This window comes from Salmo salar, chromosome ssa20, assembly GCF_905237065.1.
Source record: "Salmo salar chromosome ssa20, Ssal_v3.1, whole genome shotgun sequence".
Lineage (NCBI taxonomy): Eukaryota > Metazoa > Chordata > Actinopteri > Salmoniformes > Salmonidae > Salmo > Salmo salar.
Window position 1 is genome coordinate 50,765,453 of NC_059461.1, and position 12,227 is coordinate 50,777,679.

Below are 12,227 nucleotides of genomic sequence, written 5' to 3' on the forward strand. Positions count from 1 at the left end.
CTTCCTCAGAGGTAGGGAGGCGAGCAGGCCAGAGGTGGATGAACGCAGTGCCCTTGTTTGGGTGTAGGGCCTGATCAGAGCCTGAAGGTACGGAGGTGCCGTTCCCCTCACAGCTCCGTAGGCAAGCAACATGGTCTTGTAGCGGATGCGAGCTTCGACTGGAAGCCAGTGGAGAGAGCGGAGGAGCGGGGTGACGTGAGAGAACTTGGGAAGGTTGAACACCAGACGGGCTGCGGCGTTCTGGATGAGTTGTAGGGGTTTAATGGCACAGGCAGGGAGCCCAGCCAACAACGAGTTGCAGTAATCCAGACGGGAGATGACAAGTGCCTGGATTAGGACCTGCGCCGCTTCCTGTGTGAGGCAGGGTCGTACTCTACGAATGTTGTAGAGCATGAACCTACAGGATCGGGTCACCGACTTGATGTTAGTGGAGAACGACAGGGTGTTGTCCAGGGTCACGCCGAGGCTCTTAGCACTCTGGGAGGAGGACACAAGGGAGTTGTCAACCGTGATGGCGAGATCATGGAACGGGCAGTCCTTCCCCGGGAGGAAGAGCAGCTCCGTCTTGCCGAGGTTCAGCTTGAGGTGGTGATCCGTCATCCACACTGATATGTCTGCCAGACATGCAGAGATGCGATTCGCCACCTGGTTGTCAGAAGGGGGAAAGGAGAAGATTAATTGTGTGTCATCTGTATAGCAATGATATGAGAGACCATGTGAGGATATGACAGAGCCAAGTGACTTGGTGTATAGCGAGAGTAGGAGAGGGCCTAGAACAGAGCCCTGGGGGACACCAGTGGTGAGAGCACGTGGTGCGGAGACAGATTCTCGCCACGCCACCTGGTCGGAGCGACCTGTCAGGGAGGACGCAACCCAAGCGTGGGCCGCGCCGGAGATGCCCAGCTCGGAGAGGGTGGAGAGGAGGATCTGATGGTTCACAGTATCAAAGGCAGCAGATAGGTCTAGAAGGATGAGAGCAGAGGAGAGAGAGTTAGCTTTAGCAGTGCGGAGAGCCTCCGTGACACAGAAAAGAGCAGTCTCAGTTGAATGCCCAGTCTTGAAACCTGACTGATTAGGATCAAGAAGGTCATTCTGAGAGAGATAGCAAGAGAGCTGGCCAAGGACGGCACGTTCAAGAGTTTTGGAGAGAAAGGAAAGAAGGGATACTGGTCTGTAGTTGTTGACATCGGAGGGATCGAGTGTAGGTTTTTCAGAAGGGGTGCAACTCTCGCTCTCTTGAAGACGGAAGGGACGTAGCCAGCGGTCAAGGATGAGTTGATGAGCGAGGTGAGGTAGGGGAGAAGGTCTCCGGAAATGGTCTGGAGAAGAGAGGAGGGGATAGGGTCAAGTGGGCAGGTTGTTGGGCGGCCGGCCGTCACAAGACGCGAGATTTCATCTGGAGAGAGGGGAGAAAGAGGTCAAAGCACAGGGTAGGGCAGTGTGAGCAGGACCAGCGGTGTCGTTTGACTTAGCAACGAGGATCGGATGTCGTCAACCTTCTTTTCAAAATGGTTGACGAAGTCATCCGCAGAGAGGGAGGAGGGGGGAGGGGGAGGAGGATTCAGGAGGGAGGAGAAGGTAGCAAAGAGCTTCCTAGGGTTAGAGGCAGATGCTTGGAGTTTAGAGTGGTAGAAAGTGGCTTTAGCAGCAGGGACAGAAGAGGAAAATTTAGAGAGGAGGGAGTGAAAGGATGCCAGGTCCGCAGGGAGGCGAGTTTTCCTCCATTTCCGCTCGGCTGCCCGGAGCCCTGTTCTGTGAGCTCGCAGTGAGTCGTCGAGCCACGGAGCAGGAGGGGAGGACCGAGCCGGCCTGGAGGATAGGGGACAGAGGAAATCAAAGGATGCAGAGAGGGAGGAGAGGAGGGTTGAGGAGGCAGAATCAGGAGATAGGTTGGAGAAGGTTTGAGCAGAGGGAAGAGATGATAGGATGGAAGAGGAGAGAGTAGCGGGAGAGAGAGAGCGAAGGTTGGGACGGCGCAATACCATCCGAGTAGGGGCAGAGTGAGAAGTGTTGGATGAGAGCGAGAGGGAAAAGGATACAAGGTAGTGGTCGGAGACTTGGAGGGGAGTTGCAATGAGATTAGTGGAAGAACAGCATCTAGTAAAGATGAGGTCAAGCGTATTGCCTGCCTTGTGAGTAGGGGGGGAAGGTGAGAGGGTAAGGTCAAAAGAGGAGAGGAGTGGAAAGAAGGAGGCAGAGAGGAATGAGTCAAAGGTAGACGAGGGGAGGTTAAAGTCACCCAGAACTGTGAGAGGTGAGCCATCCTCAGGAAAGGAACTTATCAAGGCGTCAAGCTCATTGATGAACTCTCCAAGGGAACCTGGAGGACGATAAATGATAAGGATGTTAAGCTTGAAAGGGCTGGTAACTGTGACAGCATGGAATTCAAATGAGGAGATAGACAGATGGGTCAGGGGAGAAAGAGAGAATGTCCACTTGGGAGAGATGAGGATTCCAGTGCCACCACCCCGCTGGCTCGATGCTCTAGGGGTATGCGAGAACACGTAGGCAGACGAGGAGAGAGCAGTAGGAGTAGCAGTGTTATCTGTGGTAATCCATGTTTCCGTCAGCGCCAGGAAGTCTAGGGACTGGAGGGTAGCATAGGCTGAGATGAATCAGCCTTGTTGGCCGCAGACCGGCAGTTCCAGAGGCTGCCGGAGACCTGGAACTCCACGTGGGTCGTGCGCGCTGGGACCACCAGGTTAGAGTGGCAGCGGCCACGCGGTGTGGAGCGTTTGTGTGGCCTGTGCAGAGGGGAGAGAACAGGGATAGACAGACACATAGTAGACAAGCTACAGAAGAGGCTACGCTAATGCAAAGGAGATTGGAATGACAAGTGGACTACACGTCTCGAATGTTCAGAAAGTTAAGCTTACGTTGCAAAAATCTTATTGACTAAAAATGACGAAAAATGATACAGTACTGCTGGCTGGTGGAGTAGGCTAGCTAGCAGTGGCTGCGTTGTTGACTTTGAATGTGTAGCTGGCAAGGTAACCTCGATAGTTTCAGTACTACACCTTGTCATGAAACAAAGCAACTTTTTGGCCTTCCTGTGACATCGGGTGGTGTAGGTGTCCTGGAGGGCAGGTAGTTTGCCCCCAGTGATGCGTTGTGCAGACCTCACTACCCTCTGGAGAGCCATACGGTTATGGGCGGAGCAGTTGCCGTAATTAGGTGATACAGCCCGACAGGATGGTCTCGATTGTGCATCTGTAAAGGTTTGTGAGTGTTTTTGGTGACAAGCCGAATTTCTTCAGCCTCCTGAGGTTGAAGAGGCGCTGCTGTGCCTTCTTCACCACGCTGTCTGTGTGGGTGGACCATTTCAGTTTGTCCGTGATGTGTACGCCGAGGAACTTAAAACTCTCCACCCTCTCCACTACTGTCCCATCAATGTAGATAGGGGGCTGCTCCCTCTGATGTTTCCTGAAGTCCACGATTATCTCCTATGTTTTGTTGACATTGAGAGTGAGGTTATTTTCCTGACACCACACTCCGAGGGCCCTCACCTCGTCATTGTTGGTAATCAAGCCTACCACTGTAGTGTCGTCTGCAAACTTGATGATTGAGATGGAGGTGTGCATGACCACCCAGTCGTGCGTGAACAGGGAGTACAGGAGAGGGCTGAGAACGCACCTTTGTGGGGCCCCAGTGTTGAGGATCAGCGGTGTGGAGATATTGTTACCTACCCTCACCACCTGGGGGCGGCCCGTCAGGAAGTCCAGGACCCAGTTGCACAGGGCAGGGTCGAGACCCAGGGTCTCGAGCTTAATGACGAGTGTGGAGGGTACTATGGTGTTAAATGCTGAGCTGTAGTTGATGAACAGCATTCTTACATAGGTTTTCCTCTTGCCCAGATGGGTTATGGCAGTGTGCAGTGTGATTGCGATTGCGTCGTCTGTGTACCTATTGGGGCGGTAAGCAAATTGGAGTGGGTCTAGGGTGTCAGGTAAGGTGGAGGTGATACGGTCCTTGACTAGTCTCTCAAAATCAAATTCCCAATGTGTGCTGCCGCCGGACAACGAAACAAGTAAGTTAAGCTAAGTGATGAGTTAAATTACATACTGTATCTACCGCAATCATTATTTGAAATAATTTAGGTGACTTCACAGCAATTGCTAGCTAGCCGAAATGTAGCTAGCTAGCAAGCTCAGCTAAATATAGCCATGTCTCATAGTCTCGTCTTGAGATTTGTGAATGAAAGAGGAATATAATAATACGAAATTAATGGAGTTTCCCATCTTCCCATTTGGAATTTCTGGCGCAGCACATAAATGCCCTCATCCAGACGGTGTAGCAGACATGCACATTTTCGTTGTTGTTACTTTAAGGTTGGAACCAATATGCAGTACCTCCAGCAGGAAGAGAGGCAAGAACCATTTGTCTGCTAACTCAGAGACAAGCTGCCCAATTCACAGCCCTGTGTAATATTCAATGTAATTGCACTGCTGGCCTTTTGGAAACTTATTGTATTGGTATTGTTAAAAAAATGACAAATCAAAGGAAATGTATGGTTTAAACATGTCTTTAATGTTTATTTGTTTTAGCTGTTAGTGACAATTCCCTAAGTGTTACTACATTTGTGTTTACATCATTAAGCCTTTATGTGTTATGAATGGCCAAAAGTGTCTGACTTTAAATTAAGTACAGTGTCATGTGATATAGTCTTTATGGATGTGTTATTAATGTGAGAGGTATTTAAATGGGTTGATGGACCTGCAAAGCTTGCATTTGTATGTGTGTCTGTGTCAGAAGCAAGATCATTTGGAGTAGTCCAACCTGAGACTACCGCACCAGGTATTCCTCTTTTGTTCCCATGGAGACCAGGGCTTGATTACAACCTGTTAGACTGGTGCCAACATTTTGTGGCTGATCTTTTACCGGGGGAGTGGGTGAATGTGTCAAAGACCTGACTGGGCTAGTTTTTGTTGTGTGTGTGTGTGTGTGTGTTTACTGAGGAACCAGAAGAAAGCCACTTTCAATTTCTTTAGGTTTGAGACTTTCATCAAGGTAAGTGTAAAATCGTCCCCAGGCTATTGCACACACAGCACATACAGTAAAAGCCTGGGATATCAACCATTCAATGTTGGCCTTAGCGGGAATGACCTTACTGAGTAAAGTATTTGTAATTGTCACTACTTAACACAGTCAAAAGTCATAATTATTGCTAAACCCTGCCCCATTTCCAAAATGTATCATCTTAAAATTAGATTTTATACCTAACCCTAACTAATGAAGGCCAGGTTGGATGATTGGGCCAACAGACTTACCGTGTATTTAGGCGGAAGTGTCTGGGAATGAGATTAGGTTTAATGTGAATGTAATACTTTACTTGACACCCAGCTGACATAACTTGTCATAACCTATTATAATATGGTCATAACACTGTCATGACATATATTTCATTATTTTATGGATGGTTATGACACCTACATGAGTGTCAAAACCCACAAAACCTACCACACAAGGAAAAACATTTCATTACACCAAAAAAAAATGATTGACCATATTAAAGTATCATTGTAATTGCGCACACATTGATGTCAGACATGCACCTACCCCAATGCTCTGTTGCTGATGACTGGGATGAATGCAGGAGCAGATTTCAGGAGCAGGACAAGACACCCCCTTTTTGACTGATGACTGATATAAAGGCATGTACGTGATAGGCCTATATGGCTTATATGATTATGATGGCGATAATGCTTCTTGACAGTGTCATAAAGTGTATTTTCTTAGTCCAACTAAAGTGACAGAGGATGGAAATAATGCTTCATGACAGTGTCATGAAGTGTAGTTGATTTTTTGGGTTTTTTAAATTTAATGAAAAAAAAATCATGACTGTAAAGAATTCATTACAACAACAAAGGATTTAAAAAAAACTTTCAATCGAAATGAAACTTCTTGGTAGGGATAGAGCTAATTTGAATACATCAGGATTTATGACACTTATGTAGGTGTCATAACCAGCCATAAAATAACACAATATATGTCACAACAGGTGTAAATATATTGATCATGACAGTGTTATGACCATATTATGACAGGTTATAACAAGTTATGTCAGTTTTTATGACATATTATACAATGGGTGGCTCTAATCCTGAATGCTGATTGGTTAAAACTGCATTCCAGGCGCTGTCTATTCCACAAGTTACCACCGGCTAAATCTATGACGTTAAAATGCCTATTTACTCTGTTCCATCTGACTGCGCAATTTACTATCTCATCAGCCCAGCCAGGCAATTTATAAACTTGATCTCCACTATAAAAAGCATCTAGACCTTATCTCACATTTCTTTAAGACTAACATTTAGTTTTCAACAGCGGAGATTTGTATAAACCTTGCTATCTGTCTCTCCAACATTTGCAACATTGTTTCAATATTCAAATTCGATCCCTACTGTCCAATAGTAATGAACATGTCGGAAGTTGGGACAAGACAGAGAAGCAGGCAGCGTTTCTCAGCCAGTCGAAATCATGAATCAGCTGGCATCATTTTCATGGATATATACAAAGAAAAGTACATTGAAAAAAGTTCTAACTAAATGGAGTGCAGCTAGTTTGCAGTCTTTCCAGCTTCAGGTTGAAGTAGTTGTGTTACAGTGCCTTGCGAAAGTATTCGGCCCCCTTGAACTTTTCGACCTTTTGCCACATTTCAGGCTTCAAACATAAAGATATAAAACTGTAATTTTTTGTGAAGAATCAACAACAAGTGGGACACAATTATGAAGTGGAACGAAATTTATTGGATATTTCAAACTTTTTTAACAAATAAAAAACTGAAAAATTGTCAGTGCAAAATTATTCAGCCCCTTTACTTTCAGTGCAGCAAACTCTCTCCAGAAGTTCAGTGAGGATCTCTGAATGATCCAATGTTGACCTAAATGACTAATGATGATAAATAGAATCCACCTGTGTGTAATCGAGTCTCCGTATAAATGCACCTGCTCTGTGATAGTCTCAGAGGTCCGTTTAAAGCGCAGAGAGCGTCATGAAGAACAAGGAACACACCAGGCAGGTCCGAGATACTGTTGTGGAGAAGTTTAAAGCAGGATTTGGATACAAAAAGATTTCCCAAGCAGCACTGTGCAAGCGATAATATTGAAATGGAAGGAGTATCAGACCTCTGCAAATCTACGAAGACCCGGCCGTCCCTCTAAACTTTCAGCTCATACAAGGAGAAGACTGATCAGAGATGCAGCCAAGAGGCCCATGATCACTCTGGATGAACTGCAGAGATCTACAGCTGAGGTGGGAGACTCTGTCCATAGGACAACAATCAGTCGTATACTGCACAAATCTGGCCTTTATGGAAGAGTGGCAAGAAGAAAGCCATTTCTTAAAGATATCCATAAAAAGTGTTGTTTAACCTCTATGGGCTAGGTGGGACGCTAGCGTCCCACCCGTGGTGCACTCCATCAACAGCAGGTGCATTTCAAGAGCGGCAAATTTGAATCCAAATAAATGTCAAAATTCAAATTTTTCAAACATACAACTATCTTACACCCTTTGAAAGATAAACATCTCCTTAATCTAACCACGTTTTACGATTTCAAAAAGGTTTTACGGCGAAAGCATAAATTTAGAGTATGTTAGGACAGTACATTTACAAGAGTTGTGTGTAATGTTTTGTCAATTCAAAGACAGGGTCACCAAAACCATAAAACCAGCTAAAATGATGCACTAACCTTTTACAATCTCCATCAGATGACACTCCTAGGACATTATGTTAGACAATGCATGCATTTTTAGTTCTATCAAGTTCATATTTATATCCAAAAACAGCGTTTTACTATGGCATTGATGTTGAGGAAATCGTTTCCCTCCAATAACCGGCAGTCAAGTCAACACCACAAATTAAATAATTAAAATTAGAAAACATTGGTAAAATATTATATTGTCATTTAAAGAATTATAGATTTACATCTCTTGAACGCAATCAACTTGCCAGATTTAAAAATAACCTTACTGGGAAATCACACTTTGCAATAATCTGAGCACTGCGCCCAGAAAAATACGCGTTGCGATACAGACTAGACGTCATGTTGGGGAGATCTAAAATCGAAAATACTATGTAAATAATCCATTACCTTTGATTCTCTTCATCAGATGTCACTTCCAGGTATCACAGGTCCATAACGAATGTAGTTTTGTTCAAAAAAGCTCATTTATGTCCAAAAATCTCCGTCTTGTTAGCACATGATCTAAGCCAGCCGGACATCTCGTCATGAACGAGGGGAAAAAATATATTTACGTTCGTTCAAACATGTCAAACGTTGTATAGCATAAATCATTAGGGCCTTTTTTAACCAGAACATGAATAATATTCAAGGTGGACGAATGCATACTCTTTTATAACGTATTGGAACGAGGGTACCCAACATGAACTCGCGCGCCAGGTGTCTAATGGGCCATCATCGTTCCATGGCTCTTGTTCGGTCAGATCTCCCTCCAGAAGACTCAAAACACTTTGTAAAGGCTGGTGACATCTAGTGGAAGCAATAGGAAGTGCCAAAATATTCCTCAGCCCCTGTGTTTTTCAATGGGATAGGTTTAAAGGTAATACAACACATCAGGTATCCACTTCCTGTCAGAAAATGTCTCAGGGTTTTGCCTGCCAAATGAGTTCTGTTATACTCACAGACACCATTCAAACAGTTTTAGAACATTTAGGGTGTTTTCTATCCATATGTAATAAGTATATGCATATTCTAGTTACTGGGTAGGAGTGGTAACCAGATAAAATCGGGTATGTTTTTTTATCCAGCCGTGTCAATACTGCCCCCTAGCCCTAACAGGTTAAAGTTTGCCACTAGCCACCTGGGAGACACACCAAACATGTGGAAGAAGGTGCTCTGGTCAGATGAAACCAAAATCGAACTTTTTGGCAACAATGCAAAACGTTATGTTTGGCGTAAAAGCAACACAGCTCATCACCCTGAACCGACCATCCCCACTGTCAAACATGGTGGTGGCAGCATCATGGTTTGGGCCTGCTTTTCTTCAGCAGGGGCAGGGAAGATGGTTAAAATTGATGGGAAGATGGATGGAGCCAAATACAGGACCATTCTGGAAGAAAACCTGATGGAGTCTGCAAAAGACCTGAGACTGGGACGGAGATTTGTCTTCCAACAAGACAATGATCCAAAACATAAAGCAAAATCTACAATGGAATGGTTCACAAATAAACATATCCAGGTGTTAGAATGGCCAAGTCAAAGTCCAGACGAGAATCTGTGGAAAGAACTGAAAACTGCTGTTCACAAACACTCTCCATCCAATCTCACTGAGCTCGAGCTGTTTTGCAAGGAGGAATGGGCAAAAATGTCTGTCTCTCGATGTGCAAAACTGATAGAGACATACCCCAAGTGACTTACAGCTGTAATCGCAGCAAAAGGTGGCGCTACAAAGTATTAACTTAAGGGGGCTGAATAATTTTGCACGCCCAATCTTTCAGTTTTTTATTTGTTAAAAAAGTTTGAAATAACCAATAAATTTCGTTCCACTTCATGATTGTGTCCCACTTGTTGTTGATTCTTCACAAAAAATTACAGTTTTATATCTTTATGTTTGAAGCCTGAAATGTGGCAAAAGGTCGAAAAGTTCAAGGGGGCCGAATACTTTCGCAAGGCACTGTAGCTGTGATGTTGGCTAGCTCCTCTAGACTTGGCGCTTCGGTACCGCTTGCCATGCGGTAGCAGAGAGAACAGTCTATGACTGGGGTGGCTGGGGTCTTTGACAGTTTTTAGGGCCTTCCTCTGACACCGCCTGGTGTAGAGGTCCTGGATGGCATGCAGCATAGCCCCGGTGATGTACTGGGCCGTACGCACTACCCTCTGTAGTGCCTTGCGGTCGGAGGATGAGCAGTTGCCGTACTAGGCAGTGATGCAGCCAGTCAGGATGCTCTCGATGTTGCAGCTGTAGAACCTTTTGAGTATCTGAGGACACATACCAAATATTTTCAGTCTTCTGAGGGGGAATAGGTTTTGTCGTGCCCTCTTCACTAGGAGCGCCGCCTCTGGGTGAGCGGTTTCCTGTTTGCTTATTTCCTTATACAGCTGACTCAGTGTGGTCTTAGTGCCAGCGTTCATCTGTGGTGATAAATAAATAGCGACAAAAATAATAGATGAAAACTATCTTGGCAAATAGTGTGGTCTACATCTTATTATGAGATACTCTACTTCAGGTGAGCAAAATCTAGAGACTTCCTTAGATTTCGTGCACCAGCTGTTGTTTATAAATGTACACAGACCGCCCCCTCATCTTTCCGGAGTGTGCTTTTCTATCTAGCTGGTGCCGAATGTTTTCCATGTCAACATTCAGCCACAATTCAGTGAAACACAAGATATTACAGTTTGATGTCCCGTTGGTAGGATATTTGTGATCGTACCTCACCTAATTTATTGTCCAACGATTGTATGTTGGCAAGTAATATTGATTGTAAGAGCAGATTTCCCACTCGCCATTGGCGGATCCTTGCGAGGCACCCCACCTTGTGTCCTCTATACATTTGCCTTCTTGGTTACAGGAACAATCGTGGCCATCTTGAAGCATGTGGGGACAGCAGAATAGGATAGGAAGAGATTGAATATGTCCATAAACACACCAGCCAGCTGGTCTGCGCATGCTCTGAGGACACGGCTAGGGATGCCATCTGGGACGGCAGCCTGGCGAGGGTTAACACGTTTAAATATCTTACTCACGTCGGCCACGGATCAGAAGAACCCACAGTCCTTGGTAGGGAGCTGCATCAGTGGCACTGTATTATCCTAAAAGTGGGCAAAGAAGGTGTTTAGTTTGTCTGGAAGCAAAATGTCGGTGTTCGTGACGTGGCTTGTATTCTTTTTGTAGTCAGTAGACCCTGCCACATACGTATCATGTCTGAGCCGTTGAATTGCGACTCCACTTTGTCCCTATATTGACATTTAGCTTGTTTGATTACCTTGTGGAGGAAATAACTACACTGTTTGTATTCGGCCATATTCCCAGTCATTTTCCCATGGTTAAATGTGGCTTTCAGTTTTGCGCGAATGCCACCATCTATCCACCGTTTATGGTTATGGTAGGTTTTAATAGTCATATAGGGTACAACTTCTCCTATGCACTTCCTTATAAACTCACTCCCCGAATCAGCGTATAAATCGATATTACTCTCTGAGGCTACCAAGAACATGTACCAGTCCGCGTGAACAAAACAATCTTGAAGCATGGATTCCGATTGATCAGAACAGCGTTGAATAGTCCTTGTCACGGGTACATCCTGTTTGAGTTTCTGCCTATTGGAAGGAAGAAGTAAAATGGAGTCGTGGTCAGATTTGCCGAAAGGAGGGCCTTGTATGCATCGCGGAAGTTGGAGTAGCAGTGATCCATTGTTTTGCCAGCGAGAGTACTACAATCAATATGCTAATAGAATTTAGGTAGCCTTGTTCTCAAATTTGCTTGGGAGAAAATACAGTCGGCGTTTTATTGTGTCACGGATCCCCCCGGTACTGCTGCTAATTCCGGCTATCTAGGCTTCACTATCATCAACCCCGGACAGTCTTGTCTGAAATGGGAACAGTCTACACCTGGTTCCTATTTCCCCTGATTAGTATGTTATATACTAATTCTTGACTGGAACCAACATTTTATATCATATTACTCCAGTGCTAGCCTATCTACACTGGCTTCCTTTTAAGGCAAGGGCTGATTTCAAGGTTTTACTGCTAACCTACAAAGCATTACATGGGCTTGCTCCTACCTATCTTTCCGATTTGGTCCTGCCGTACATACCTACACATACGCTACAGTCACAAGACGCAGGCCTCCCTTGAATTTCTAAGTAGACAGCTGGAGGCAGGGCTTTCTCCTACAGAGCTCCATTTTTATGGAATGGTCTGCCTATCCATGTGAGAGACTCGGTCTCAACCTTTAAGTCTTTATTGAAGACTCATCTCTTCAGTAGGTCCTATGATTGAGTGTAGTCTGGCCCAGGAGTGTGAACGTGAATGGAAAAGCACTTTAGCCTCTCTGGGCTAGGCGGGACGAATTCGTCCCACCTACGCAACAGCCAGTGTAATCCAGTGGCGCGATTTTCAAAACCTTAAAAATCCTATTACTTCAATTTCTCAAACATATGACTATTTTACAGCTATTTAAAGACAAGACTCTCGTTAATCTAACCACACTGTCCGATTTCAAAAAGGCTTTACAACGAAAGCAAAACATTAGATTATGTCAGCAGAGTA